This window comes from Felis catus, chromosome A1 (assembly GCF_018350175.1).
Source record: "Felis catus isolate Fca126 chromosome A1, F.catus_Fca126_mat1.0, whole genome shotgun sequence".
NCBI lineage: Eukaryota > Metazoa > Chordata > Mammalia > Carnivora > Felidae > Felis > Felis catus.
The window spans coordinates 18,349,251-18,376,215 of record NC_058368.1 but is presented as its reverse complement, the minus strand read 5'-3'; the positions used below and the strand labels follow the sequence as shown (position 1 = coordinate 18,376,215).

The 26,965-nt window shown below is 46.2% G+C and overlaps 1 long non-coding RNA gene across 1 annotated transcript in view; it reads left to right on the top strand.

Annotated features, from left to right (window-relative positions):
- Window positions 1-26,965, top strand: part of LOC109497596 — a 379,881-nt gene that overhangs the window by 345,340 nt on the left and 7,576 nt on the right. The window contains exons 10-12 of the long non-coding RNA XR_006594206.1: window positions 14,842-14,950; window positions 18,813-20,415; window positions 25,714-26,262. This is a non-coding gene — a long non-coding RNA (uncharacterized LOC109497596). The remainder of the gene's footprint in view (window positions 1-14,841; window positions 14,951-18,812; window positions 20,416-25,713; window positions 26,263-26,965) is intronic.

Here is a 26,965-nt window from a genome sequence, read left to right as displayed (position 1 = left end):
TGAAGAGTGATTCATCCACTGAGAGGGGGAACATAAAAAAGAAGCTTGTGTAGGAACAACAAAGATAAGGTCATTCAGAAGAGCCGAGTGGGAGGAATCTGCAGATAACCTTGGAGAGGTCCAGTAGACTATTGTTTACTTAACAGGGAAGCTTATGGGAAGGCCCCAGCTAGAAATACAGATTTGCATGTAGCCAGCCAATATAATAGTGGTTATAGAACCATGAGAGCAGATGAGATTGCCCAGGAAAACAGTGCAGGATGAGAAAAGAAGAGGGCCAAGGACAAAATCCGGGGAAATACCACTATTTAAGGAGCGTGATTGGAAGAGCAGCCTATAAAGCCAAGAAAGAACTGATCAGAGTGGTTGCCAGAGAAACAAAAGGCAGTGTGATGGACATTAGGAGAGCAGAGAGCATGAGAAAGAAAGGGGAGATGGACTCTCTTGAGCGCCACACGGAAGCCCACCAAAGCAGGACAGAGAAGGGCTGACCGATGGGTAAATAGGAGGGAAAGAAGGGGAGAAAGGGGTGTGAGATGAGGAAGAAGAGACAGAGAACGTTGCCTCTTTGAGATATTTTGTTGAGAAAAGAGGAAAGAGAAGTAGCCAGAAGAAGGAAGGGAAAACAGAGTTAGAGGATGCTTCATTTTTTCCCCTTCTGGTGGGAGATATTGAAGAAAGTTTGCATCTCATAGAAAAGAATTTATAGAGAAGAAGTTGTAAAGGCAAGAGAAAAACAAGACATTTGATGGATCACAGTCCAAAAGGAGATGGGTGGACATGATACCAAGAGCTCAAGAGGAATGAAGTTGGTCTAGAATGGAATAGGAACAAAACAGACAAACGAAAACACCATTTTGTCCATCTTTTGTGAGACTCTAGGCAAGGTGAGTGGATGAAGTTGTGTGTGTGTGTGTGTGTGTGTGTGTGTGTGTGTGTGTGTGTGGAGCAAGCTTCAACTTTGCACATAACAGTCTCAGGTTTTTAAAAGATGGAGAAGTGGAGGCCATATACTGGAAGTGAGGGGAACAGGGGGTGATAAGGATGATGAAACCTTGCTGGAGAGTTGCAGAGAAGTGGGATTTCTACTAAAAGGATGCTGAGCAAGGAGAAGAAAAAGATGGACCCTCTGTCCTGAAGCTCAGCCGAGGGAGACCACGATTCTGTAGCAGTACCCATCTGAACTGCTGGGTGCTGTTTTTCTTCCCTCTTTTAATGAGCTGAGTCTAGGAGGAGAAATGCAGTATTGACTCAAGGCTGGAGTTTTGCCACTTAGATACGGTGAAAGTCCAGGGATGCAAGGCCACTGGGGGTCCTGGTGACCGAGTAGTTGCAAGCCACAAGCTTAAAACAGGCTCAGGAAGCTAACAGTAGTTCTTCTGTCCTCTTGTTTATCCCACTGAAGCTCAAGGGAAAGAAGTGACCTCAGGAGCAATTATGCATATCTTATAATCATTATTATTTGATAGATTAGATCCCGTTTTCACTTTTGTTCCAATTCACAATCACGAAAAACAATATATTTAACTTCAAATGTCTCCTTGTCCTCGTCCTGGTGTTACGCTTCAGCTTCAAGTTTTGGAAACTCCAGAACCATCGAATGATCTCCCAGGGAGATCAGAGTGTCCTCAGCCACCTGGGGGATATCATGGTCTTTATGCACTTTTCGAAAGGGAGGGGGCATCTACCCAGACCTGCTTGAGGGGAGGTCATCCAGCTCTAGATAGATGTGACCAAAGAAAGACCAGGGAGTCACCTAAACAAACATTTGGGACATGTGGTAGAACACGAACCCAGCTATCCCTCCTCCCGCCCCTCCCAAATAAGAATACGGCACGAGAGGTAAAGAGATTAAAAAAACAAATAGGCTGGGCTGTGGTCTAATAGAAGTCAATTGGTTGGATGGGAAAATTAAGGACATAGCAAACGAGGCTGTGGCACTACCTTAATTTAATCAGAGCCATCTTTCTTTTGGTTCTTGGGGGCGGTGGCAGTGCAAGAGAAATAGTGATTTCCTCTCCCTGGTTCCAGAACACTCCCTCAGCAGAGTGGCTCGAGACAGAGCCGACACCACTGTGGACGTGTCACAGCCGGCTCCTTGGGAGGCCGGGATGCTCGGAACACGTGCATTCTGACACGTCTGGCGGATATTTGGAAAGGCCCTTCGTACTCATCAGCTATAAGATAAAAAGTTTCCTGACACGGTCTCTTCCATTCATTAGCCACGGAGAGGATGCAGATGGCTTGGGTGTCATTCTCACTTGGGACAGAAGAGAATTGAATTAAAGACCATAGAAATACACTGTTAAAAGTAGGAATGACAATTGGTACAGCACGTAATGGTTTACAGTGGAATCACTCTTTTTAAAAAAAAATTTTTTTTCATGTTTATTTATTTTTGAGACAGAGAGAAACAGAGCATGAACAGGGGAGGGGCAGAGAGAGAGGGAGACACAGAATCGGAAACAGGCTCCAGGCTCTGAGCTGTCAGCACGGAGCCCAACGCGGGGCTCAAACTCACAGACTATGAGATCATGACCCGATCTGAAGTCAGATGCTCAACCGACTGAGCCACCCAGGCGCCCTACAGTGGAATCATTCTTGTTACCGTATCTGAGCCTCTCAAAGACTCTTAGTCATAGGTTGTTATTCTGAATAAGAACAATCCCTTACATTTCTTAGCTTGAAAATATACTTTTTTATTATATCAATTTAATTGTATTTCATTTCTTTCCTTGTATTTCTAAGTCACTTTTATCTCACTCCCTTCCCTGCTAAAACTTCCATAGATTTCTGGAATTAAAAGCTCTCATTGATGCTTAGACAAGTTGTTCTTCCAATGCTATCTCCTCACTTCACCTCCTTGGAAATAGATTTCTTTGTTCTCCTGCAGCCTCTGATCCTGTCTTTGCCTTCCTCTTCTCCTGACTCTTTTGCTCTTCACAAGGCTCTGTCCTAAAATTTAACCGCTTTTTAAAGGCTTCGCTTAAACACGGTCTCCTTAAAAAAATCATTCTTGCCAGGGCACCCGGATGGCTCGGTCGGTTGAGCGTCCGACTTCAGCTCAGATCGTGATCTCACGGTTCATGAGTCTGAGCCTCGCGTCGGGCTCTGTGCTGACAGCTCAGAGCCTGGAGCCTGCTTCGGATTCTGTGTCTCCCTCTCTCTCTGCCCCTCCCCCAGTTGTGCTCGCGCGCTCGCTCTCTCTCAAATATAAACATTTAAAAAAATTAAAAATAATCATCCTTGCTAATACATTCGGATGTGATCTCTTCCTTTCCAAGGTTCCCAATATACGTGATAGCTTTGTTTCCACACCTATGTCATAATGGTGTCAGACGTTTACTGAAGTAACGTATTAGATTTTAACTCCTTGAAAGCCCTGGCTTTCTTCTTTTTAATTCAAACCCCAGGTCAAACATGACTTCCAGTGTGAATTCTTTTCCACACACTTAATTCCCTTCTCTGCCTACCATGTACTTTTTACATGCTCTGCGCAGATGCGCTTATCACGTTATGTTGAGATGGTTGGTTTTGATATTTATCTTCCTTTTTAAACTGTAAGCAACTTGAAGGAGCATGGCATAGTGGTTAAGCTGCCAGACCGTCTGGGTTTAAATTCTAGCACTGCTAGCAATGTGACTTTAGGCAAATGACTTAACTTCTCTGTGCCTTGGTTTTCCGATCTCTAAAATGAAAAAAAATAATAGTAGCTACCTCATAGAGTTGCTGCAAGGATTAAATGAGTTTTAACATGTAAAATGCTTATCAGACAGTGAGCAATTATAATTATTGTACTTCATTGTCCTTTGTATTTTTATTGACAAGAACAATGATTACGGTATACAGGCACACAGCAGGTGTTTGCTGAATGAATGAATAAATAAATAAGAAAAGGTGTATATGATGTTTCTTCCTAATAGATCCCAAAGTCAAAGATAGAAGGTCTTTTCACCCAGAGGTTTCCCACAGCAATTAATATGGGGTTTATAATAGGTGACCGATAAATGTCCGTGGAGCATGCTTTATAACTATTAATCCAGGGACTGCCAGATTGAGAGCAATAAAAATAATAAATTATACAATGAATTAGGCTCCCATCAAATAAACGGTCACACAGGATCTTGCATTAAGGTTGTGAGAACATTTCCCTTTCCGGTCAGGAAGATTACTTAACTTGCATGGATGGTGTTAGCCAGACTCTGGCTCACTAATGATGTGGGGGGTGCCCACAACGTCGATCTCAACCCGGATCACGGAGGGTCCGGGACCACACGAGGGGAGAATTTTGACACTGAGGTTCTGTGGCCCCCAAAGGGTGGATGTGGGCCCCAGCCCTGCCACTAGGGAAGGTGTACAGAGCCCTGCAGAAGCTCTCCACAAAATCTGGTCAATCCGACTCTGCATCCCAGAGGAAGGCTCCCACTGCCCTGGGGCTTTGGCTACGAGGAGTGAATCAACTGGGGATTTTGAAAAAGTGGCCTAAAAGAGAAAAAACAACCCTTTTGGGCAGATTAATCAGGCAGGCATGGGGCTATTTCACAGTCGGGCAGACATGCACTCTCATGTCAGCCACCCCACAGAAAAAGGCAAGGGACCTGTTTGTTCGACTAGAAACGCTTACCCCGGCTTCTTCTCCCTCCCTCCCCACCTTTGTCACTCAACTTTCCTACTTCTGTGTTGGAGAGGTTTCCTTCCCCCTCCCTCCGGCTTTTGAAAGTAACATCGGTGGAGCAGCTAATGAGGCGGTGGAAAGCAAGCTGGTCCGTTCTGGGTTGCTAATGACTCCATTCCCGGGAGCCTAATCAAAGATTTGTACATTTAATTGCTGTCAAGTCAGCTCCAACCACCTGCCATTTCTGCAGCACCTGAGCTCCTAGCTCGGTAGCCCCTGATTCTAAATGAATCCATCACCATTTCTAAAGGCCAGAAAGTCAGGCTGCTGGGCAACCCTGAATGGGGTATATCCTGGAGGGCAGAGACCAGCCGGCCTCGCGGAGCGTGCCTGATCTCACCGGGTCGGCATTGGAGGGACACCTGTGCCTCTCTGGGACCAGACTTCTGTTTCTAGGGGGAAGGAAGGGTGGGTGTGGTGAGGACAGGGTGTGGGAACAAAGAGGAGGAAGAAGGTGACATCTGATCACACTCTTTCTGAATCTGTTAATGCTTTTATCCTGAAGGATGACTTAACTTCCATCCCGGTGCATGGTTGGCCCATGGATCAATATTTGCTAGGCAGCCTTTCCACGTAAAATGGTAATTGTTTTATTGTCTTTCCCAAATTCAGGTCGTAGTTGTCCCCCTGGGCTTTTTTTTTTTTTTTTTTTTTTTTTTTTTTTTGGAGATTTCGGGAATGAGAAAACAGTTCATCTGGACCTGCGTTCAACCTAATGGTACCTCATGCAGGCTACCTCATGCGGATTTAAATGAGTCGGGAAAGAAAATTATGTTTAGCGTTTCCTCTTCTAATTGCAGTAAAAATTCTTTAAACACACGTACTATACTCGCACGTTATTCTTTTCTCCTGTGACGGGTATATCGAGTACGCGCATCGTAGCTGACCTTTTTGAGATCAGTCTCCAGAGCGATGGTTCTCAAACTTGAGACCGCGTCAGAATCACCTGAAGGACTTCTTAAAACCCACCTTGGCCGGGCCCTCCCGCAGTTCTGATTGAGTCTGCTGTGGGTGAGGTCTGAGGCTTTGCATGCCTAACAAGGCAAGTCCCCCGGACTGAGGGAACTTTCTTAAAGCCTCTTGGAAATGGCAATCTCCTTGTCTACAGCGCAATGAGATTGCCATTTACTGAACACTTGATTAGCTGCGTCTGCCTGCTGGTGACTGAGTTGACCATGGCAAAGAGGCACTGACCCTGACACCTCAAGTGGGAAAAGAAGGGAATTCTCCTTTTTCACCCTCCCATCACAGGCTCACATGTGATGTGTAAAGGAAGAAGATACAAAGCACCAAACAGCGGTTGGGCAGATACGGTGCTTTGCCCTATAGACAAATAGCCCCTCCCGTCCCCCGAAATCCTTTAGTTGGAATATGGCTACTTGTATTTGGGAATTCATTTTCCCTTAGGGTGACCAACCCTCTCGGTCTGTCCAGCCCTGAGCCTTCCCAGTGCTAAAACTTAGGGTTATGGGCGAATGGGGGCCCTGATCACCCTCCCTCCCTTTTGGTTAAGCAGAATCTACATCAAGAAGGGCATATTGTTAATTCAGATTTACAAAAACACAAAACAAACAACCCCGCAAAAAGCCAAGGTAAATATTGTCAGACCATGAGCATTTTTGCCAGACCCTGCCAAGAAAAAGGAGGGAACTAAGGTATTTAGATTGATAAATATTCACTCACGGTCCCCAACTTGCCATTGGCAAATACTTGCCCTAGGCAACATTGGGACTGGGCCCATTTTTCATTATTGATTAATAGTGAGGAGGTTTTCTTTTTTTTATTTCCTCGATCTGAATTTCTAGCCTTTTATGACCAACCAGTTGATCTGGTGAAGAGGTCGCTGTGACCAGCTTTCTGTTACTTGCTGTTCCCTTATATTTATTTGTCTTCCTCCGCTCCACACAGTTGTCGCCATGTTCCAGACAAATGCACACTTGTTTTGATTTCTTCCTTACGGCTTAGTCTATTTATATCAGGGGACCCTGGAAAGTGTGCAAGATAACCTTACTAGAAAGCTAAATGAATTCTAAAAAGCAAACACCATACGATCTGCCAATCAGATGGGAAAATATTGTTAACTGTTACTCACTTACTACCCTAGATCTTTCCCCAGAGTGCTTGAAATCACAGAACTGAGGTACATTTGCTCTCTGTTCACCTTTGGAATTTAGATCTAAATGCATCGATGATCTGGGCAGAGAGAACAAAAAAATAATTGCTCGCAACCTGACAAGACCAAGGGCAAGGGTATGTATGTGCACGTATATATTTTCATGGAAAAATTAAATCAGCAGCTCTCTTGATGGAAAATTCAGTGCTCTCGGAGTTGAGAATTCCCCAGGAGCAAAACTGCCTTGAAGGAGGGGTCTCCTGATTCTGTCATTTTCCGCTCATCTTGCAAGGCTGCACCGAAGCACCATTTTCTGGGAGTATCCTTCTCTAGCCCGGCCCCTCCCCACCTGCCGGCCTGTTTTGCAATTATTTGGTGCCCCTGTTTTAGATCTTCTTACCTAGCCTTGGGGTTGTTTGCGTGTGTATTTGTCTTTACCTTTGACTGCAAGACTCGGAGGCCAGGATACAGGATATATTGCTAGTGGGTGCCTTGCTACCTCATGCAGTGCTTGGCATCCAGTATGTGCTCAATAAACATTTGGTGATTGAACCCTGGCCGTTATACCTGAAGCCGTTTCGGGGGGTTCTCAACACAACTCCTGTTGATCGTTTCTACAGAATTTATGGTATTTATTTTAATACGGTAAACAGGATTGGGGCCAAGTCCAGAGATGTTTTATGTTCCTCCCTTGTAACATACAGTCTGGGCACAGACATCCTCAAAGGTTAAATTGACCAAGAGACGGGATTAAAAGCATGAGGTTGAAAAGGCAATTGGTTCGCTTTATTTCACTCATAGTTCATACGCTTGCTTCGTTCCCAGTGGTCCCATAAAACCCAGAGCTATGGAAAGTGAAACGATCGGGAAGCTCATCCCTCTTGCCACCATATTTCTCCCTCCCCCTTTCCCGTGTAAGTTGGAAAGCTGCCTTCTGCTCTGCTGTGGGACAGACGGGCTGACTCCGGCCCGGAGAAGCATTTATTATCAGCCTGGAAACCTGGCCAGGAATAATGTTCAAAATGGTACTGTTGGGGCCTGGGACAGAGGTCTGTGCTCAGCCCAGCCTAATGCTGACCTTCACTTCTTCTGCCTTCATCTCACCAGAGCATAAGACAAATGGTGAAAGAAATGGAGAATGTTCTCCTCTGGAAACTTGGACTTTATTGCAGGTGGGACTCACTTCACCCCAGTAGGAGTGGTCCCAAAGAGCTATGTGAAAATCACATTTGTAGAAGTCTAGTCATATTTAAAATGCACTCCAAAAACTGGCCATTTGAGAGAGGTTTTCACGAATACTTTCAAAGTCTCGTCTTTGCTAATGGAATATTAATTCATAGTCCCGCTTCTGTGAAAATCCAGATTTCCACCGGCTAGATTTGCTCCACGCAAGATGCATGAGAACTGTTCAAGTTTGGTTGCAGGCGGCATGGAGATGGGTAATCATTAGTCATTATTAATAAGTTCGGAGTCCTCTAAGGCACTCGTGCTTGGGGACTTCAGCTTTTGCTCCCTCGTGCCGCCTCTGGAGTGCCCCTCCATCTCCCTCTCTCTCCCACCTCGCTCTTCCCTCCATGGGATGAACAAGATAAAAACAAGAGGAGCAAAGGAAGAGAGACCTCTGCAATGTTCTCCGCTTTATTCGGAAGGTATGGGCTTGCAGCCAGAAGGTGATGAGCGAAATTGAGACATGGAAAACAAAGAGAGGGGAAAAATTCCAAGCTCCGGACCAGAGGGTGGCGACAGGGTGGATTTAAACCTCCTGTGGAATCTTTCTTCTTTCTGACACATACCCTGCCCGGGAGGGGGATTCGGTGTGATGTGTAAGAGTGCCCACACAGCACTCGTCACATCCCGTCCCTAGTTTCCTCTCACACTAACCCCGTGTTCCATGTTTCTGGGCCCCAGTTTCCTATACGGGCACGGCAGAACCTCAGACAGTCTGTAAGCAGGGGTGCCGTGTGAGGGTGCCCTCCGCTTCGTGCGACTGTTCTGGAATCACACAGGACTCTGTTTTTCAGTTAGGCCGTGTGCCAGAAAGAGAGGACAGAGTCTAGTCAGGATATTTAGCTTATCAGCTGCCACTGCGCGAATGTTCCCCGGCTACAAACTTCCTAACATTCTGACCCTTCTGGTTTGAAAATTTCCAAGGCTGTTCCTATGCCAACCAAAAACACCACACGATCCGTGTTTCTTGTGCAATGGAGCAGTGGGATCTATGTTACCAGGAAGATGTGTCAAAGGTGTGGTTTATTTCTCATGCTTTTGTGTGGAGGCTAGTGATTTCAGAGAATGCAACAGAGCCCTGTGAGACGCTGAAATGCTCATCCAGACACCCAACTGCCCTGTGCCTCCGCTGGGTCCCTTAGGATAAGCCAAATGCTCCCAGACATCTCGTCCATATGGAAAATGTCAGACGGTTCATCTCAAAACTCCAGTATCCGGGTGTTTTCAAAACACCCGAGCGCCGCCCTGAACTACGCAATTATAAATCAGATGCTTGGTTTCATGCAGTGTAGTCTGACTATTCTGGACAAAATCCCGACACGTACTTTGTCTCTTTTTTCGGACAGTTACCCTAATTTCTATCTTTGCAGTGAAAGAACAGCTTCTATCTGTCTTCACCAGTCGGTCTTCTTATTTTGATGAGGGGCTCACCTCAAAGATGAAGAGTTTAACCACTCAAACCACCACCATCAATAACAACAATCACCGACCAACCACAAAAGAAAGAAAGCATAAAATCAAAAGCCCCAGGGCCCAGCCCTGCAGTCCGCTACCTTGCTGTGATCTGGCCAGGTCATGAGCTCCAGCCTCGGCTTATTCACTTATACAACAGGGATGATAACCCTCGTTCTGCAGACTTCTTGCAGGATTCAATGAGACGCAGTTTGGAAGTACTTGGAAATAACACGTGCACTGCATTATGTTTTTGCTCATTGATCATTCAGGCGTTCGGCCTTTGCTCTGGAGAAGGACCACTGACAGCCATGCACCCACAGGCCCCAAGCTGGGCTTTTACTCTAGCCATCCCTTTGCCATCCCAATCTACACTGTCCACAAGCTCTAGAAGTCAACAACTTTGAGATTGTATTCCCACAAGGGCCCTCTCTGGTCTTCCAGAAAAACAGCCATCAGCTTGCCCTGCTGGGTGAATATTGCTCAATGCTGACCTTAGTTAGCTATCATTTTAACCATTCTCAATCAAAAAACATCTACCTGGGTTAGAGTAGTATAATCGCACTAGAATTTTTTTTTTTCTTTTTAGAAGACATTTTATATTAAAAGTGTTTTTGGTCAAGTTTATTGAGGCATAATTTGCATACTATAAAATTCGCTCTTTTTATTGTACAGTTTTATGAGTTTTGAAAACACATGGTCTGTGTGACCACCACTGTGATCCTTATCTAGATCGATTCCATCATCTCCCAAAATGCCCCTCTTTGAGGTCAACCTCTTCTTACTCCAGGTCCTGGCAACCATTGATTGGTTTTCTGTCTCCATAGTTTTGCCTTTTCCAGAATGTCTTACAAATGCAATCATAGAGCATGTGGTTTCGGGGTCTGGTTGCTTTCACTTAGCATAATGCATCTGAGATTCATCCATGTTGCTGTGTGTATTAATAGTTTGTTCCTTTTTATTGCTTAATAGTAATAAGCAGTCCAACGCATGCACTGTATCCGTTCAACAGTTGAAGGGCAGGGGGATGTTTCCATTTCTTGGTGATTATAAATAATGCCGTAAGCACTTTTGTAAGGTGTTTCATATGTACATACATTTTCATTAGACCTTTGCCTTTAAGAGATGTATGTAAGTTTCATTCCAGATGAACAATCAGAGACTGAAAGATTTGGGAGACCCCTGGGGAGAGGAGAGAGTATATTTCCTTCAACATTCAGTCAGGCCCAGACCTGCCAGTTAAACAGGGACTAGTTGTAGCAAGAGGCTGTTATTATTTCCACCGAGGACACTTGCAGAATAGAAATTAAAACTAACATTATTTTTCTGAGCCCCAGGGGAAGAATATAAGTACATGATGGCAACCATCAATTTAGTGGGTCCAAGGTTGTCTAGGCGATTAAAGTAATATTTCCATGGGTTTTGGCAATTCCCAGCATAGGTCACCTTCATGTACTGGGTGAATTCTTTTTCAAATCACTGGTAACTGTTCTTTAATATGTAGAGAAGAATATAGCGCCTGTTGGCAGACTGTTTACTAACAAACTCTCCAGGTCGTTCAGGTTAAATAAACTCTCTTTTTGGCTAATTTAGGGGGGAAACCGTGGTTCTTAGTTGAAATAGTTATATTGGAATCTCTACTGTGCACACGACACCAGGGTAATTATCAACCCCCACTGAGAGTTTCAGGCATAGCATCAATTCTACCTGATTTCTCCCTGTACCCATCACAAAAATAAGAGTTAGGGAGGAGAACCAGCCATACCAGTAAGAAAGTTCAGCTAACCCTGGAGTCTCATCAAATCTCTCCTGGCATTTTATTTTTTCACCCTGGGGCTCCTGTGTCCTCTGACCCCTTACCATTAAATATTTGTATCCACTCAGGAGACATTTACTGTGCGCTTGCTTCTGTCAAGCCCTTGGATGAGTTGGGAGCTCCCAAAGATGACTGCACGTAGAGAACAATCATGCCTCTATCACGTAGCCTTCAGTGTGAGTGAGTTTCAATGCTGGTAGTGCTCCAATTGTCTCCGGACAATTTTTTTTCAGGAGCAGCAAAGACGAAAGAAGAGATAGCTGAAATAGCTAAAGTAAGATGTAAATAAACAAATGTTTTATTTAAGTAGAAAAATAAAAGTTTTGCCTACCTAATATATGGCGTTACGCAAGTACGACAGTCTCGTGTTCTGCCTTTTGATTACGCGTATGGGGAATCTCAGCTTACCCGTGTGGGCCAGCCCTCTCTGAAATGTTATTTCAGTGAGGAAGTGTGTTTGGAGTTCTGAACAACTAACTTGTGAAGAGAACCTCAGACACAGCCTACAAACAATTTGAAGAGTTAGATCTGTCGATGGCTGATTTACGGAACGGCTGGTTGGGGGTTCGTTAGTGTCCACATTGGGAGGCACCCCACCGTCTGAGCCCTGAGTTCTGTCAGTACCACTCACTAGCACTGAGGCCTTAACAATATGAAAAATACGAATAACAATGGCAATAATAGTGAGAGGAGCTAACTTTTTAAGAGCACCATAGATGAGAGAATAGGAACGAATTTAGCACCGTGAGTGGTTCCAAAGGTCTGAGACTTGGAGTGGGTGGCTTAAGTGGAGATGAAGACATACAGACACACACGTGTGCATACACACACATATACACATACATGCGCACGTGCACACATACATACATAAACACATGCACACAGATACATGCATACATGCATGCATACAACTGGGGAGCAAAGCCAGAGCCTGCTCCCCTCTAGTGTTGTTATAGGGCTTGACGGTAGGGTTTTACAGAGGGAAGTCTTGATTCCATTTTGATGATGACCATAAATGTGAGATTAAAGGCAGGGAAATCCGTTATTGGCTATTGCAGTAATCCAAGAACGGGTGATAAAATCCTCAGGATGGAGGGAAGGCAGCAGACCCAAAAGGCTCTTTGACAAAGACAGATTCATTTGGGTTTGGTAGCCAACTGAATGGGAAGAAAGGGGGGTGTATGGGGCCTAGTTTCTAAGCGGTTGATCAGTGGTTCTATTAATTAGAAAGGGAAACATCAAAGAATGAGCCAGTTTGAAGAGGAAGGAAGACACATTTGGTGTTAGATCTGCCATGGAAATTACCTGGAACCTACTCTGCCTTGATATAAGGAAGATCTTCCTGTTATTTTAATCTATGCAGAGGTGAGCTCTCCATCACTAGGAGTATTCAAGCAGAGGCTTATATAACCATCTGTCAAGGTTATAAAAGAGGCGTTGCCTGTATTGGGTTAGAGGCCAGGGTGAACAGCCTTTAAATCCTTTCCAACCGTAAGAGTCTATGATACTCTAGGAGTAGGGGAAAAAAAGGCTATTTATTTCATGCACTGTTGTGGTCTCCAGACAGATTTTAAATACCACTGTGACATATACCATGAAATAAAAACAAGTTGAAAAAGGGAGTGGTAAGTTAACTGCACACTTTTTATGTGCGTGCCAGTAGCTCTATATTTACTTTAGATGCATTTTTTATCTGAGGCTATTTATATCCAGAAATTTAGCTGCTGCATCACAAATCGACATTCGGTGTTTGGCACACTTACAATGTCGGGGGCTCTGACACAGCCAGCTCTCCGCGCGTGTGTATAAATGTGCGGTTACGTATGTGTAAATAAAAAAAGACCATGATGTGCAACCAAATGATTACTATTTTCCATTTAGTGCATATCTATTCTATTACTGCAAAGCAGTCATTTATAAATCTTTCACCAGGCAGCGATTTTGAGGAGAGTTAAATATCAATCTAAGTATAACATCAGTATGTAAACAGATTGATGAATTGCTAGATTGCTAGGATATAAACCATATGGAACCGTGAACAACGCTCTGAAGAGCTAGGGATAATTTTAGCATTTTATGAAAACCGAGGACAAGACAGAGCTACCCTACCACTTCTTGAAACTTCTCAACGCTCTTCTGTTTTCACTCTCCAGGCTGCATGGAACAATTAGCATTCTGAACATTAAAAATATAACCTGCTAGATTGTTTCCGTCCTCAGGCAGGATCAGCGGACTCTGTGGGTGTGAGTGCCGGAAAAGTCTGCAGAAATAGACTGGGGAGGATGTATTACCCTGAGAGGCAGGCTCTGTTATCTGTTCCCTCAAATTCCGTACGTACATGGTTAAGGTTCCAAAGCACTGAGCAGGTCTTCAAAGGGATCCACGAAGGAAAAAAAAAAAAAAAAAAAAAAAAGGAAAGAAAAGGCTAAGAATCCTTTACTTTTCAAGTGGCAGGAACAACACTAGAATCCAGGCTTCCTGTCTGTCAGTTCTGAGCTCTTTTTATAAAATGACACTAGCTTCGCATACTAAATCCAGTGATGGCATAATACAGTTTATACTTTGCTGCAGTCATGAAAGCTTCTCTCTCTCTCTCTCTCTCTCTCTCTCTCTCTCTCTCTCTCCCCCCCAGTTATATAAGCAGATCCTTTTTCTCTTTCTAGTTGCAGATACAGCACTGCACTAACGCTGAGGGTGGATGGAATGAAGTTAAGGGATCCTGGGGATTCTTTTATGATTTCAGGAATTTTAGGCTAAAATCTATGTGGTCAGAGTAGAGCAGAGAATTAAGCAATTTTGGGCTGAATTTAAGCACAAAAGGCAGCCAATGTGGAAAATTACTTAATCCTTCGCTGAATTTGGGTTCTGCAAACCTGACCTGCATCAGCACAGAAGAGAAAATTCCCTGGGGGGTACTCAGAGGTGAGCCACTGAGATTAGCAAAGAAGGCTCTCAGGTAAGGCTCTAAGAATTGCATTTAGCCAAGGAGGCAGAGGGCGGATACGGTAATGGCCGCCAAGTTTACACCACCCTGTCATACAGGGAATTATGGCCTGTCGTCTCTGAGCACAGAAGGAGATGGGCTGGGCCTCCAGACCCAGACCTTCACCTTAGCTTCTGGGAAACCTGTTAACATAACACGAGCATGTGGACAATGAAGTGTCCTTCCTCTTCAGAGGCGAGGCCAGCAGCCCCGGGGACAGGCTGACACCTTCTTCCTGAGGGCAGGAGAGGGGTCCGGGAGTGCCTGGCTGGGCTCGGGAGGAGCTGGGCTTAGGAGCAGACCCTGTACTTCTGACTCCAGACTGGCCTCCTTCCTCTCAGGAGGGCCCCTAGAAGGAAGACTGGAAAGTGGCTGGATCGAGAGCCATCATTTTGCTCTGTTTCCTGTTTCATTCTGCTGGGGAGTGGGGGTGAGGGTGGGGTGGACGCTTCATGGTTTTTAAAAACAAAACAAACACGAGTGCCCTGATTTACTGTGTTGGGATAATTTTCTTTTAGGGACTCTAACAAATGCCTCTTGCCATTGAATATGACGATTTATTCTAACTTCATTAGGTATCGATCCCAGATTCGTCTCCCGAGGCCCTTCCAATGCGCTTACCTACCTGGAGCCTCTCGCTGGGACAGGCACAAAGAACAGGACCTAAGAATTCCATTTCTAAGAGTGAGTATAGTAAGCAGGGGTAGAAAAATATATGCACATCACCTTGAGTGGAACCCGGTAGGGCTTGGTGTGAGGCCCATCTTACAAGGTTCTAGTGAAATAAAAAAACATGACAACATAGGACAGAATGGGCTTTAAGTTCAGCGCATTGAATTAAGTGGGCTGATTACTGTTCAGTGAGAGAATGGGTAATATGGAGGAAGAGGAGGAAGGGGGGAAGGAGAAGGAGATGGAGAGAATATTGTAGCCGCAGAAGACTATATCCTGAACCTTAAGGCACTAAAACCCACACGCTTCCCAAAGGGAGTCTCTCCATGTCACTCACTACCTAGACATCGGTATCATTTCTTCACTGCGTGTGCCGTCATCAGAGGCGCTCCCAATGATGTCAGCTGCTCCTCTTGGCACGTAACCTTTGGCAGAAATAGCACGCATTTGCTCCTGCCCGACTCCGGGTAGCAAGTCCACCTAGATAAAGCCCTCCCCTCAAGGCCGTCTCCCCACCGATGACCTCTGGGGCACTCAGGCTCAGCTTTCCTGCTTTGAGAACTTCCTAGTTAAGTCCCCCTTATCACTGGGAAAACCTGACCTCTAACATGCAAAGCGGGTCATGGAGCAGGGAGAACGGAACCCTCTGACTTTAAAGTCAACTTGGCTTTGCTTACCTTTGAAATAGAGCACTTGTATTTTGAAACTGTTTATGAGAAGTTCTCTGAGTACTGAACTGCAAACGCAGATACCAAGAAATTCTGGGGCCAGAGTGTCCAAATAACTGGGATAAGGACAATTGAGTTGAACAGTAATAAAATCTGGCACTGATTGTTTAGGCTTTCGAATTCTCCGATGACAAGCCTTCCTTGGCTCGGCCCTTTGGTCCAGGGAAAAGAACACAGGATCTGCAAATGAAGAATGTGCATTTGAGTCTTTTCACTGCTGTCCCCCAACTGTGAGAACTTAGGCATTCTGCTTTGTTCAGGGCGCTAAGCTTCGGTTTTATCACACGTGACAGGGATCAGCAACATCTACTTTCACGGGATTTTTGAGAGGATTAAATGAAGGAATAAATACTTTCCAAGTGCTTCATGAGGAGTCCTCCCCCCGCCCCCATTTTATAGATAAATATACTGAGGTCCAGAAAGGTTAAGTAACTTGTGCAAGGTAACACGGCGGGTTTAAGTATTATATCCTGGAACTTCGATCAGAGTAGGTGGTCAAGAAATTTCTGTTAAAATGAGGTTAACATCGTGTATGTGATTCCATCTTCCTGAGAGAAATTTGCCTTTTGGGCAAAAAGAAGCCTGGTGCTCTTCCACATTTTCCCAAATTACATTAGGCTCAATTTTCTGCCATGAGACACGGAAGGAGAATGAGCCCCTGTTGCATTTGTTTCTCCGGTTGGTTTCTCTGATCCTTGTAATACAAAAATTACAACAGGACTAACCCAGAACTGTAGACAAAATTGAGGAAAGCATTAACAGATAGAGTCCTTAGTATCGTGCTTTACGAAGAGTACACGTTCAATAAGCGTATGTTGACTGAGGGTTTAGAAAGATCAGTTCTCCGATATTCTGGTAGAGGGCCAACCGGTCCTGGAAAAGAAAACAGACATTTCAGATGGCTTTAAGTGTCCTACTCTGGAGGAAAATAAACAAGCACAGAGTGAGGACAACAGGGCTGGAGTCAACGTGACACTCTAGGAACTACAAAATCACATCAGTTATTTTGGCAAATGGAATTCTAGACACTTGCCATAGCACCAGATGATGTTTATTCCCACAAGAAGATTATTATAATGCATCTCTTGGATTAAGTTTTTCCTTTTACGAGGACGCTATGTCAGAGTCGGCTAAACTAAACTAAGGCTAAGTCTGCCTTCCAAATGTACCTGCTTTTCACTTTCAAAAGCACGCCTACATCTGCATACACTGCCTTTATGACTTGGTCCTCAGAATAATCGCGGTGGGGGGGGCGGTAAATAGAGCAGGTATTATTATTTGTGATCTTTACGGGGTGGGGCTGGGGAGATTGTGTATCCTGCGTGCATCTAGCAGGGCGACTGGTGTATAGACAATACATAGGAAATACACAATAAATAATAGCTATCATTGAGTGCTTTTACTGAGTGGCAGATACTACTTTAAGCACTCCACATACATGGACACATTTCTTTAAGGGGAGTTAGGCATGAATGATGAGCGTGTGAGCCTGCCACTCGCCAGCTGAGTGACCAAGGGCACCTTGGCCCTGGTTTTATCACCTGGAATATAAGGAATAATAACAGGGTAACCTCATGGTGTTGCTGCAAAGATCACCTGAGTTGATACACATACAATAATGCTAGCGTACCTGAATGCTCAATAAATACTGGCTGGTATTTGTATTTATCCCAAAGTAACCTCTCAAGTCATTGGTGGAACCAAGAGTTGAACCCGGGCTGCCTGGCTCAAGACCCTGTATCTCTAGTCGCTATTTATTTTGAATGAGTAACGAGACAAGTGAATAAATAACCTAGAGTTGCCCTGCAAGACGGTGGCCAAATCCAAGTCCCCTGTCACTGCCCCCCCCCCCCAACAACTATAGCCCTAGATCGAGGCTGGGCCCTGGCAAATACACAGAGCCACTTCTTGGAAGGAAGCAGGAAGTTGCCACTTATTTATGGGTTTTATGTTCCCTCTTCGTCCTCAGGTCACACTTCCTTCCAGGCTGCTGAGCCTGGTGGTATGTGTGTGTGTAGTTAGAAGTGTACCCCTTCCCTGCGGATGTCAGTTCTTTTGCATTTCAGTGGTAGAGGATTGGATTCTTAACTCACTGCAGGAGAAACAGAGTGAGCAAAACTCTAATAAGTGACATTTGAATAACACTGTCCAGTTTACAAAGCGCTCTCCCATCCATTTTGTCACTTGATCACTGGACATAGATTATGTTCTCTGTCTTTGAAGCAACCCAAGCATAGAGGCGTCACGTGACTTGTCCAGCTTGTGGAATTGATAAGTCCAGAGCCCAGACTTTTCACCAGGGTCTGCCACCTCTGGGTCCCACGTCCCTTCCTTGACGAGAACTATGACCCTTTACACTAAGGGAACTAAGGGAACTTGGGCCTTGTCCTTTGTCCTTGGCCCTGTCCTTGGTCCTTGGCCTCAAGAAAATAATTTCATGGTATTTCCAGTGTAGATTTTGATCTCCTTGGGAAAGTTTCGTTTTGGACCTTTGTGATGACGGAGGAATGGGACAAGATGAACTCCCAGGTCACACGCACAACCGTGGAGTCTGTGATTCTTTCCCGAGAGTTTACAAAGCATGGAATGCTTGGTACAGGAAATATCCCAACAGCTGTAAAGAGCTATTTATTTGGGACCATCCAACCACGTGCTGTGATAGAAAAATGTGGGAGAAGGAGAGGGGGCCTCGGGAAAAGGATTTCACTGATTTCACGTATGCTCTTGTCTTATTCTGATGTCCTATGTCAAAACTTTTGTTCACGGCACTCTCCCACATAAAGCAGTGCTCCCTGGATGCTCTCTACCTCATCACGCTCCTTCCCCTCACGTGTATAGAGATTGTTTTTCATTTTGAACCCGACTGCTGCTTCTTTGATTCTGTAGCAAATCGCCCTTTTGAGTGTGTGGTGTAATTACTCCCATGGCAATGGACCGAAGTTAGACACAGGCCATTATGTGAGCCCGCAGCCTGAGCGGGCAGACGGGAGCAAAGAGTTCCTTTTAAAACCGCTCTCCTTAATAATAGCAGGACAGAGGTAGAAAATTACTGGCATTACAAATTGCTTTTTTCCATAAGGGTTTTGTCCCTATCTTTTAAAAGGCTGTGTCACACTGAGAAAATTTCTCTACGTTTTTAATTGCAGATAATTTTGTGTAAGGAAAACCTCCCAGTGAAAATGGTCTGATGAAATGTGCTTAGTTTGGCTTTGGCCGAGCTCCTCGTCGTCCTAAACGAGTGCACAAAAACACGCACAAACAATATTTGCTACCGCCTGAAAAGTGTCACCCCGCATTTACGGCAAAAGCAATGGAGGAGATTGAGAAGTGGAGACTGGCCCCTAAGAAGAGCTCCGCTTACATAAAAGAGGAGGGCCGAAGGAGGTGTGGACTGCTGCCACCAAGCGGTGAGCCACGTAAGCCTGATGGCTGCCAAGAGCCCTCACTTATCCGGAACCCAGCCTGGTCCCTGGGGAAGGTGGACAGGAAGAGGAGGAAAGTGAAGAAGACGCCAGTGCCGCCAAAGTCACCGTTAGGAAAAGACGCGTCCTAAAGCCGAATGTGCTTTTTATTCGGAGAACGCCGCATCGGGACCTCATTCGTGCTGTTTTAAGGCCCGATTCTAACAAGCTTAGTTTTCAAACCCTATAGCACGTTAGAATCAAGGAATTAGCACGCGAAGAAAGCCAGTGAACACACTACATATTTATTTTAGTCTTAACAAACACCAATAGCAACCAACGCGACACTGGTTACGGACTCAATTTTAAGGATGATGAAACAGGTTCAGAGAAGGTCAGCCAGTAAGTGATCAAGTCTGTCTTCACATTCAGGGTTCTGGCCTCAGAGCTCATGTCTCTTCCTTTTCTCCCCCTCGCCTTTCCAAAGACAGGCACGCCGAGAAGCAAGCCTTCATGGCAGCACAATGACAGGGCAAGGGCGGGAGACAGCATGGAATCAGTATTGAAAATTTGCCGCACCCTGGGATGATCCGGTATAGAGGAAAATGGCCTCCTCGGTTCCCAAATGCGTCTATTTTAGAGGATAGTCGTCATTGATTTGCATCAATATGTCCAAATGCGTCAACTTTCTCGCTGTAAAGAGTAGGGAGAAAGAATCCTGGGGGGGGGGGGATACAGGTTCAGGGGATCCAGGCGTAGCTTTGCCTTTCACTGGCTGTGGGAACTTAGCCATGTTACATCACCTCATTGCGCCTCTGTTTCCTCATCTGAAAAATTAACATAATTATTCCGCCTACCTCATGGAGCTGGTTCAGGAGGATTCAATGAGGCAATTCGTAGAAATAGTTAAAGCTGTACCTGACGCTTAGGAGGCATGACTTATGAAGCATAGACGCTTTAGAGAGGTAAACGCTTACCTCCCGAAAGGACTAAATCTGACTTCTTATTTAAATTGCTCATCTGTCCATTCATTCATTCAACACACATTCACTAAGTCCATATGATGAGCCAGCAGCGGGTGGCCACCAGGCAAACAAATATAAATAAACTACCGCTCTTCGCCAGTAGGAGCTCAGACGTGTAAACAAAAAATCTGCCGCGATGAGGGAGGTGCTGGGAGAGCATTTCTGCGGGAACACGGATACGGGAACGTGCAGCCTCCTACCTCGCCCTGGAGGAGTCAGGATGGCCGCCCGGAAGTGAGGTTCCACAGAAGGTGAAGAGGGAAAAGGCATTCCAATGGAGGACACAGCATGTTTAAGCAAAGGCCCAAATGGAGGAAGAGCAGGTGAATTCGCACATCGGGTGCCGGTGTGTGGGAGGCGAGTAGGAAAGGGTATAAGGCTGAGGAGGGAATATACATATATTTGTTCTAATTACACAGTACTGAGAAAACGGATTCGCTCAGGGAACTAGTTGCAAAAGGTAGCTTTTTTTTTTTTTAAAAAAAAAGAACTCAATTTGCAATCTTGGGGTCCTCTACTAATTTGGAAGCTCAAGAGAGAGGCAGTAAGACATTTTTAGTTCAAATCTAAATTATTATCTCCCAACATCTTACATTTCTTACCGTAAAAGTCAGATGGAAAGCAGTGCGACCCTAGGATCGGGACTAAAATGGTGTAAAACACAGTAGCATGTGCGACCTGGTCCGTGTCCACTTGTCACTGCTTGGCTGTCAGACTGGGATGAGAACACGCACCTGAGCCTCACCGGGCACACGAGTGAGCAAGGCCATGCGTGTGCACCCTGGTGAGCCGGGAAATGTCTTGTACTGAGCAGTTGCCATGAAGTAGGCTGGTGGCTTCGCAAAACATATGAGTAGAATTTTTTTTAATTATTGGGGCGCCTGGGTGGCTCAGTCGGTTAAGCGTCCGACTCTTGATCTTGGCTCAAGTCATGATCTCACGGTTCATGGGATGGAGCCCCACATTGGGCTCTGCGCTGACAGCGTGGAGACTGCTTGGGATTCTCTGTCTCCCTCTGCTTCTCCCCGACTCATGCTTAAGCTCTCTCTCTCTCTCTCAAAAGTAAACAAACACTTAAAAATAAGTAAAATAAAAATCGTTATTACTATTATTATTACTGTCAATTTCAGTGAAAAATTCCGCAAGTATCTGGATGCCAAAGTATATGTGAGACCCGACAGCCGACACCACGTTTTATGCATTTCCCTCCGCCCGGCACCCAGCCCCGAGCCTGCCACACAGTAGGTTCTCTATTGATGTTTGTCGAGTAGCGACCAAACATCTGGATTTGGTCCAGGGTGCGCGTATGGTAACCACGACCCTCCACAGCGGTTAATAAGCCCGGGGAGCACGGTGTATGGAGTGGGAAGACAGGTAGGGAAGCATGTGAAGGAGACGGAGAAAGTGCCAGTTGGCGGGCCCCGGTGATCTGATTATGCGACGCCAGTGTGTACCGTGAGAACTCCTTGACCACATCATGTACCTACTCGACTTCGCTCCCATGTAACCAACTTTTCATTTACTTTAACAGCAATGTAAAATGCAACGGTGATTCATCATACATTTTGGGAGGAACTCTCGCTTGGAAGGAGTTGGTTGGACTCTGGAGGATTAGTGGGTCGAGAACCAAGTCGGTGCATACTGAAGGCACTGGGCTCTCTTAGGAGGCTGAATCATACACCCCAATGGAAACTTTCCCCATCCGGGGAGTCATTAATGTGTCATAACCCATAATTTAGAAATTATTGGGTGTTTGGGACTTCCTTTCTCACTCGGCCCACAGATCCTTATCCTCACACACAGACCGAACCCTCAGAGTATCGATGAAGGAGGGGACCCTCCGTCAGCTCCTGTTGGAGGAATAAGATGAGCACAGACCTAATCAGGGAGCATCTACTCTGGGCTTCTGAACAGGACAATAATTTTTGCCGTCCTAAGTCCTATGCGTGACTGCTGCTCATCGTTCTCAAGATCTCAGCACCTTTTCCTTCTGGCGGGCCCTGGGTGACGAGTCAAAATGAAGTACTCCTCCCCACTCGGCTGTCTGGTTCACCAGGGGTCAACCCACAAGGGAGACTGCTCAGTGAAGTGACAGAGGTCACGCCTCTGGGGATGGAAGTCAACCTTATCAGTGTTTTAGAAGCAGACCTGGATTTCTAGGCTCCTCCACACGTGAGCACCTGTTCTGTTTCCGCATTTGCCATCAAGGGTTCTGAGATGGAGGGAGAGACGGGGTCAGGTGTTTGCAAAGGTCACTCAGTTTCATGTCTGAAAGGTGAGCGGTGATGTCAGGATCAAGTGGCCAGTGAGGACAGGGGAAGGATGACAGAGACAGACATTCTTTTAATATTTTTTAAATGTCTATTCATTTTTGAGAGAAAGAGAGAGAGAGAGCAGGGGAGGGGCAGAGAGAGAGGGAGACAGAGAATCCATGGGATCCGTGCTGTCAGCGCAGAGCCTGGCGTGGGGCTCGAGCTCATGAACTGCGAGATCGCGACCTGAGCGGAAATCGAGAGTCAGATGCTTAACCGACTGAACCACCCAGGTGCCCCTGGAGACAGACCTTTTTAAAGGCATAACCCCACCCCCCAGACTCGCTCCCATTTGCCCCTCCAGCCATCCCTTTGTGCATCCTGCTGGTAAATTTCGAGGTTGATGCTGATATTTAATTTTATCTGCAGAAAGAAGGCAAAATAGAGCTCATCAGACATTTAAAGGCAGTCATCTGTGTTTCTTATTTACTTTTAGATAAGCAACATACCCACATAATTTACTCTTGATAAAGACTACAGGAACTGCTCGTTTGCCAAAGACAAGTGACTTTTAAACAGCGAACAGTTTGAGATGTTACCAGAGCAAAACTTGTAATTCCCACTGGCCGATCCCCACCTGCCCCCACCACCCCCCTCTCCCTCACACACACACACACACACACACAGTGTTTGTTGAGCCCATATTTATAGATGTCACCAAGAGCCTGTGCCTCTGTCCACTCCTGTTTAAACATCTGCATGCCCATATGTTGGGACATCAGTCAAACTTTGCTCCCTGCCAGCTCTCCTGTGTTCCCCACATGCCCGGGGCTTCTCCTGGTCTGCTCCCCAGCCCAATGAACCCCATCACCCTCCAGAGGGTTCCCCATGAAGGAGAAGGGTCTCCAGGGCGTGCACAGGAATAAGAAAAACATGACGGCCAGGCCTGCGGGACAAGGACATCTGTCTGATTGCTCCACTCGTTTCTGCCCATGACCTCACAGAGGCCTCAATTGGATCAGGCAATTAGTATGGGCAGGATCAAATGCTGCCCAATTTAATTCAATTACTCTTCACCGCAAGAGAAAATATGGTTATTATAGTGACAGGACCCGTGTGCGGAATACAGGCTCCTGGCCAGCGACCTGCCAACGCGCTGCCAAGTTGTGAGGGGCAGTGAGGGCGCAGAAGAGGATGATTGGAGAGGATGGGGCAGAACCGTACCTGCTCCAGAGCATCGGAAGTGGGGTTCGTGTCCGGCCACAATCGCCCAGAGGCCCCTCTTCTGACAGAAACCCCTGGGTAATGGGGGCATATCTATTGCCCAGGCTTGGGATCGAAATGTGGAGGAGTCAGCTGTTCCACGAGAACTATGAACTATGTACCGGGTCCCGGGGAGAAAGGGGGAAGCACGAGTGACAGCAGCCGGAAGAAGAACGGCAGCTATTTTCCAAAATGACCGTTTTAAGGGAAATTTCTTACTTATTCTTAAGTCTCTATGGCAAATTTGACAACTAAGAAGACAATGTAGACATTGAGTCTTTTTTTTAATTTTTTTTTTCAACGTTTATTTATTTTTGGGACAGAGAGAGACAGAGCATGAACGGGGGAGGGGCAGAGAGAGAGGGGGACACAGAATCGGAAACAGGCTCCAGGCTCCGAGCCATCAGCCCAGAGCCTGACGCGGGGCTCAAACTCACGGACCGCGAGATCGTGACCTGGCTGAAGTTGGACGCTTAACCGACTGCGCCACCCAGGCGCCCCGAGTCTTTTTTTAAAAACGTTTCCATCCCTTCACTGCCACTGATCTCCCCATATTTAATAACTAGAACTTTCATTTTGCCCTTATGCTGCATTTCCTGTTGGCCAGCTATGGTCAATGATGTTTATGTGGGCCCATTCCTTTTAACCTCTCAAGAGCCCTGTGAGCTAGAAGCTTTCATTACTCCCATTTCGTAGGTGAGAAAAATGAGGTTTCAAGAGTCTGAGTAACTGCCCAAGGTCACATAGCTGTAAGTGACAGTGGATCCCCGTTGGATCTGTTGATCTCAAAACCCCTGTTCTTGACCATTATGCTAAACTTCCCCTTGGCCTCCTTTCATCAAATCTTCCTTGCCTTTCTATGCATGTCCTCGGGTCACTGAAGAGAGAGAGGTCTGACCACATGCTCAGTACACTGGATACACAAGAGCCCACGTCCACATGGAATCATATCATTGTTTCTTAACTAACACACTGAGCTCTGGGTTCAAATCCCAGCCCCGCCGCTTCCTGGCTGTGTGACCGGACAGTCTCTGGGTCTCAGTTTCCTCATGCATAAATGAGGAACGTATTTCCTCATCGAGTTGTGGGAAGAGCTATCAGAGTCAACGCACTTAAAATGGTACCCGGGGAAAAGATGCAAAAGTTGTCAGCCGTTAGCATCACTTCCCTTCTGGAAGCAAGTAATGCAAAGATCGGAGGCAAGGCCGTTACCTGCCATATGCACACATGCACACTTCCAGAGGTGGACCACATATTGGCAGCGTCCACATCAGTCAGGCTTTTGCTGGGCCTGGTGATCATGAGTAGTTATCTTGGCCGACGAGCCCAGGCTTAGTGGGGGTGGGGCGGCTGTAGGAGACTGGAACGACCCTGAAGCAAGTTTCTTTTGGGGTCGAGTAGGGTGCTCCTCTGACTTGATCCCTTGTCTGAGACTCTACCCCTTTTTCCTCAGAAGCACAGTGAATGGGAGAGACTGGGGGACTCACACAGGGAAGGGGCAGTAGTTCCCCCCGCCCATTTACACTGAGTGACAGGCACCGGCTGTGCCCCTTTCCGTTCCCTCCTGGCCCACTGCCCTCTACCCCAGCGGACCAGGGAGGCACGGTGCTGAATGTCCATCGTGGTAAATGGCCTTCACACAAAATTTCTGAGTTTGCCAACTTGAAGTACTGTCTCGGAGCTTTGCAGGGGGTTTTGAAAATTCTAGAAACTCACAGGAATTTCCCCAAGGCCTTACCACACTCGCTTGGGTCAGCATGGCAACATCTCTGTGAAGCCAGGGTGGGGGCGTCTCCAGCCTGAAGAAGTGGAGTGTGATGCTTCGAATCATACTTACGTTGTTCGTGGTCACTCTTCACCACTCGAGCTTCTTTTAGGGCCAGGGCCACTTTTGCAGGTACTATAAATCTAAGCTAATACGCATATCAGTGTGTACCAGATAACGTGAGCTCTGGTCTGGAGTCGGGCCTTACAACGATCATTTCCTCTCTCCACCAGAGCCCGTCATGGCTCCACATTGCTCGGACGTATGGCGTGATGAACCACTGCATTTGGTGCCTGTTGTGATCACTTATGATGTCTTGGCCCCATGCCCTCTGCTTTCAGATCCCCTGTGGAGGATACAGAACACGCTAATAGAAGCCAGATCTTTTTGGTTAGTTTTGATTGAGCTTCATGGAGTTATAACTCTGACAGTGGTATTGTCATTAAGAGGAGAATGGTTTACTGTCCAAACTGGAAATGGTGTCTTCTTGTATGGGATTGCAGCTGGAATAAAGGGAGTGAAGACGAACAGAAAAGCAGGCACCTGGCTCTTCTTCCTTATTCTACACTTCTGAGTGAGTTCTGATCCCTCCCAGCCTCAATTTCCCCATTGCTATGGGAACTGAAATCAATCCTACGGCCCACACTGTCTCCTGCAAATGAGCTGGATGAGTGTTCACCACCCTGAGCCCTCCAATATCCAGCACTGAAAATTTCAGTTGTAATTGCCGGTATTACTCAGACAAGGACAAGAAATATTTCCAGTTCTGGGAAGAGCAGGGCTAACAGCTGTAGCTGAACACGAGATGAGGGAGGATGACACACCACAGACGTGCCCAGCTCTCGGGTGCTCCGCAGGGAACCTGGGCAGAAAATGGCGGCCCCCGTCAGGTAAGTGTTTCAGTGTCACACGAAGAGATGTGACCTTGATATCCACGCCAGCTGAGTTCCTGAATAATAATATTTTAAGCGATACGCAGCATAAGACAAATAGACTCACTTAGCATCGGGGGAGCCAATGGCACCCAGGCTTGCCCAAACTGGCCTTTCTCATCGCAGGGTGTGGGAGAACACAGGGCTTTGTGGGTCCCTGGGGGCCTGCCAGGCCCAGAGCTGTTGCTCAGCTGTGGGAAGCACTCCAGTTCTCAGGTCTGCTAATGAGTGGTGTGGTGTCTGGCAAGGGCCTGGCCTGTGAGCGAGTGTGACTAATCATGAATCTTTTCAATAACGCTGACAGTTCACTCTCTGCTCTCTCCTTCGGCTGCTCTCTGTGCTGGAGCTGGCTGAAAGAGGAGCAAATTAGCCTCATTCTGGAAAAGGCAGGGCATGATAAAGGACCCCCTCAAAGGTCTCCAGTGCTCCGTGCCTGGATGTTTTGCAGCCGGTGTAATTATCTGACTTGGGTGGCTCGACAGGGTATTTTTGACGTTGTTGTTCCCTCTCCTCAATAGCGGGCAGTGTCTGAAGACAGTGCCCGGTTACTGTTCTGGGAGCTATTTAACAAATATAGGTTTGACACCAGCAAAGACAGTGTCGTGATTATCCTGCATATGCTCCAGCCCAAACTGACGACCCTCCCACTTCCTGTCCAAAG